Genomic DNA, 5,270 nt, shown 5'->3' on the forward strand with positions numbered 1-5,270 from the left:
TCTCCAGGGACTGTGACCAAAATCCTGTAAATAACTAAGACGTGCAATGTAATGATCAAAACAGTTTATTAAAAATCATTAAAAAATCATCAATATTCACAAGGTATAAAACAGCAAACAAATCAGAACACTTAGGACCAAGTCTTAACAGAAAGGCGGGAAATGTGTCAGCTTTTGTGTAAATTAAAACTCCTAATTCAATCATAACAAAGAGACAAGAACAGAACATAAAAGAAGTTTAAGTTAATGGTGAAAAGGCATTAGACATTTCCATGAATATCACTGCAACCAGTTGGAATGTCATGATGCATGCATCCCATTTTGTATCTGTTCTTCTTTGAAGATTCTGTTGCTTTTATCAAGGTATATATCCAGTGACACTTTCTGAGCAGCTTCAATATTATCGCTTTTAGTGTGTCATTACAACAACCACCACGAAAGAGGGTCTAGGTTTGAGTCGCAGCTGAGAAACGCTACATTCTGTTACTACAGATGAAATGTTAAAAGGTACGCTGTGTAATATTTTTAAGCAGTTTCTTTCCAGAATTCATTCAGGCCATTCACAAATGTAACCTTTTTCAGAATACTTACCACCATCAAATTCTGAGTATTCATTATGACTGGGAAAATTACACTTTTCATGAAAACATGAAAGGAGTCCATTGTCCACCATCTTGAATTTAGTTGCATAATGTACTGTATTTTGGTCATACTAGTAAATATCGGTACATACTAGTAAATACTTGGTAAAATTCTTGAAAATTCAAAAGTCAAAATGGACAATAGGTAGCACAGTTGCAATGAGCAGCATAGGTGCAATACCTGCTCTGATCACCATCCTACACAGTGGACCTTTAACAGTATAATGTGGTCATTTAGTTCTAGGACCAGTGGTTCTGAGTGGTTCTTCATAGTGTTCAAAGGCAGTGCTGAAGAAGTTGGATTGGCTGCTTGGATTATTCGAGCTTGTGTAACGGAGGCCAACTAGCAGAGTGTGGCGTGGAAGAATAGTAAACCTCCCTCCCGAAGCCTCATACAGTATCGGTAGCGCTGAGCTATGGGACTGGTCCTTTAGCTCAGCTGCATCGTGCTGTGCCTCCCATACCCGAACCGATGCGTTGACTAGGTGGTGGCAAGTTCAAGATCTAAGGGGGACAGACTGTGTGGAAACACCTCAGTTACACTTGGCTCTAAGAACACAGTTCAAGTAACAGGCTGAGCTGTCAAGTTGATGACTATGACTGGGGTCTTCATTGGGATGTGTTCTTCTGGAGACACCTGCAAAACAAAATAAATATACATGCATGGGCATGAGTAAATATATGACGGTGCATATGGCCATATAAAAAAACAACAACATTAACACCAACTACAAAACACAACACAGCAGAATCAGCAGTCCTCAGCAAGAGCATTCCATCATTAAACAGGAATGCTAAAATTATGATTACAAACTGTGAGAGATAGTAATACTATTAGTATCTACTATCAGTAATACTATTAGTATCAGCTCTAATTTAAGAGTGAACACCTTAGTTTCATCTCTTAATTTCAATCAGGCTCATCAAAACTTGTGTACGGCTTGTGGAGGGTACATGAGTCCAGATTCAGGCATTTGAAATTGCATCATGTTGAGGAGTTGAAGATATTTCCTCAGCACCTCAAACAGTGGTGGTCAAATGCTAACATACTGTGCACTGGCCCCTTATGAAACATACTAAGTTTCATGTAAAAGGGCGACCATAAAAATGTCACATAAGATGTAGTGTCAATACTTGGGCAAACATCATGTTAGTAGTGTTTTTTCCAATTTAGACAGAAGTTTAGTTTAAAAGCATACAGTATGTTACCCCAGTGATTTGGCTGACATTCATGACATTGAATCGTCTAACCACAAAGAAATGAGTGGAATGCCCTGTAACGCCAACACACAATACATTCCAACAAGATTCCCACAATTGCTGCCTACCTGAGACCTTAGACTTTGGTAGGCTCCAGGTCAAGCAATGTATGGGGCCACTCTTCCTCTCAATCACATTATTCCTCTGGTTGCACCTGAAAACAACACAGATAGAAGTGTACATCAGTTATTGTGATAGCACCAGTAGGTGTGGATGAAGAAAGGTGTAGATGAAGAAAGCAGCGCACCACTACATTAAATCTGCACATCAAAGACCTGCCCAAAATACCAAAACTACTTACTGTGAACTTGCTTTTTGATTATGAAACTAGGAGGCTAAAGAAAGACAGCAACATGCAGAAATGCATCTTTTTAAATGTGCCACTTTTCACAGAAACGCAACCAATCAGAGTTCAAAGACATTTTAACCAACAAATGTCCATGACTTTTCCATGACTTGGGCACAAGTTCCCATGACTAAACATAACATCTAAAAGTGTTTCTACCAGTTCAGCCACCCATTGAGGTCAAGCCTTTTGTTAATTGTAACTATTTGATTTGTAAGCTTAATCCTGCCATCTGGTGGACTAAATGTGCAGCTGCAAAGTCTACATCAGTCACAATCTCAAGCACTGGAGCCTAGCACATTTTTTGTCTGTATATGAAATGTGTTTAACTACATGTAAAAGTGTCACTGTGAAATTACAAAAACATGCATAATGACACATTGAATGATTATATAAATGGATATTATTCCTCCTTCATTTTTTTGTTTGATCAATACAAATTTTCATTATTGGTCCAGGAGATATGAAATCTTACTTAAAAAGGACTGTCCGTGTATTAACGCACTGGGAGCACACACGATGGACCACAGTCTGCCTGTCTCTCCTCCACAGCATTCCCCATCAGAGCAGTCCTCCAGGACAAGCTTGTTACATTTTGCTGCTGAAACAGAAGAATGAACCATAGCAAGAATAGAAGGTGAATAGCCTACCACAACATATCCGTCACAAATAGACCAAGCACTACATCAGCGATTCCAGCGACGGAAGTAATTGACTTTGCATTGAGTCGCGCAACAAAAGTGATTCGGGCAACTAGAGGCAATTCGCGCGACTTGAGCGACAGTTTGTAGTTTTACTTATTATTCAAATTAGCTATGATGTGGTATTGCAACAGTCGCCACAGCCAATTGGAATGTTGGACTGCTTGCATTCTGCTTTTAACGGACATACTTCTATCACTCTTGCTGCACAGTCCAGCGATTCTCTGTCGCTTGATCTTGTCGCCACCGGTGTATTCGCCTGGTAATGCACTGTACTTCTGACAGAAACACAACCAATAGATATTGAATCTTACTTTGAACAGACTGCACATTAACCAATGCAATGGAAATACACATCACTGACTTAAGTCTACTAACCCCCTCAGCAATTGTATTAATGATATCAATACAAGTGATTTTCAAGATGAGACCATTTCCATACAAGGTTGCAGGGGGTAGATATTTTTAAGGGAAGACTATTTGCATAAACTCTAACCCCTCTTTTATCCAGCTCATCTACTATTCACCATCGTAAGGAAGAGGTATCATAGTGTCCTCTCAGCCAATATGATGATGCTCGTCTATGCTGTCATTGTCATTTTTACAGTATTAATGTGCCTCTTTGGTTTTGCTAGGCCCCTCCTAGTCTTCCCTCTCTTTCGTTCATAGGTTTTGTGAACATACAAAGGACATGCCTAAAAACTGCATTTATAATATTGATAATTATATCCTAATGTCACCAGATAGAATGAGATCTGATAAAGAGGGATTGAGATTTGTGTTGTACTTCAGTTAAAAAACACAGCATATGAATTAAATGAAACTACTACTTACCCATCAACAGTTTCACTCCACTGAATATTTTGGACCTCAGGGAAAACTGGAGACATAAAACTGTAAAGTAAGATTCAGACCAAAAGAAATAGTAAGTTTCTTAAATGTGCAACAGAAAAACCACACACAACTTCAGTTAGATAATGCATACAAACAGCCATATGAAGACAATGTTGTCATATTCTGTGGAGAGGATGGAAAATATAACATGCATTAAATCAACGAGAAGATTGTGCTTAGAAGAGACAATTAGGTTGGTGTGACTTAATAGCTCCTCTTATTTCTGTTCAGATCTCCTTTTTCAGATATTTTCAACGGCACTTTGCACACAAAATACACATTAATACTGATTAGTTAGTGATGCAAAATGAGCTAATGTCGAATTTGGAAAAGCCAGAGACCTTGGAAAGGGAGAACAATCATACAACACCTTTGGTAAAGCTAGGCTAACTTAGTTGCACCACACTGAACTTGCAGCTAATTTTGATGTTACATGCAAACCAGAGGTGGATGTGGCTGAGATGGCACGCATATAAACAATCACGTTAATAAATTATGGACTAAACTGTTAACATCACAAATCACGCCAGCAATACAATACGGGTGTAGAAGCAGCTAGCTCGTAAAACCAAGTTAGCTTAACAAATGAAGTGGGAATTGTGTGATAAACAAATTGCATGATCATCCCGATGTGCCGCTGTGTCAAGCATTCAAATAGGGTAGATCATAAATATCTAATTTATCAGATTAACTTACCAATTGATGAATAAAGCTCAGCCAAACCACATCAGACTGCAGGCAGTGGTTAATACAGGTCTGTGAATCAAATCCACAATCCAATGCATGGAGGTCGCGATGAAATGACATCATCATAAACAGTGGGGGTACGTCAGGGTTATTTACAATGAATATTTCAAAAACCTTACTGGTTGAATGGTTTTCAGCCACAAAAGTCTTCTGGACAAATACTACAAATGCTCTCGTATAGGATAAAACAGTTTCTGTTATTTTATTAATATCCTAGCAAAACAGACTTTTGTCTAGGAACTAAAATGTGACTAAAATAGCCCATAAGCTCAGTATTTTGTTGTGGGGATTTAATTATGAAGTTGCAATACGCGGTTATGTGGAGCAACATGAATAACGGCTTATTTTTCAGTAAATTAGGCTACAAAGATGTCAGGGGGCTCCAGACAACAGAGTGGCCACTGCGCATGTGTGACATAAAAGAGAATGCGTCCTTATATTGACGCAATTTTGAGTTTGGTTTGCGTGATAAATGAGACGCAATCCTTCGAGATCAGGCTCGTGCAACACACTCCTCACTATGTTCTATCAGTCTGCGGTTGCCAGTGTACTTTTTTATGCAGTGGTATGCTGGGGTGGAAGCATAAGGAAGAGAGATGTTGCGCGGCTTGACAGACTGGTGAGGAAAGCGGGCTCTGTTGTGGGAGAGGAGCTGGAGAACTTCACTTCATTGTCAGAAAG

General features: G+C 39.1%; 1 long non-coding RNA gene across 6 annotated transcripts; it reads right to left on the reverse strand.

The window, feature by feature from the left end:
• Nucleotides 1–1,099: 1,099 nt before the first annotated feature.
• Nucleotides 1,100–3,834, reverse strand: LOC134470056 (uncharacterized). Of its 6 annotated transcripts, XR_010039136.1 has the most exons (5): nucleotides 3,783–3,832; nucleotides 3,139–3,223; nucleotides 2,723–2,848; nucleotides 1,970–2,055; nucleotides 1,100–1,278 (listed from the first exon to the last, which is right to left on the reverse strand). It is a non-coding gene; the product is annotated as an uncharacterized LOC134470056 (long non-coding RNA). The 6 variants fall into 6 exon arrangements; XR_010039135.1 differs by lacking the exon at nucleotides 3,139–3,223 and having other exon boundaries at nucleotides 3,783–3,834; XR_010039132.1 differs by having other exon boundaries at nucleotides 2,723–3,223.
• Between the last annotated feature and the right edge of the window lie 1,436 nt (nucleotides 3,835–5,270).

This window comes from Engraulis encrasicolus, chromosome 19 (assembly GCF_034702125.1).
Source record: "Engraulis encrasicolus isolate BLACKSEA-1 chromosome 19, IST_EnEncr_1.0, whole genome shotgun sequence".
NCBI classification, from domain to species: domain Eukaryota; kingdom Metazoa; phylum Chordata; class Actinopteri; order Clupeiformes; family Engraulidae; genus Engraulis; species Engraulis encrasicolus.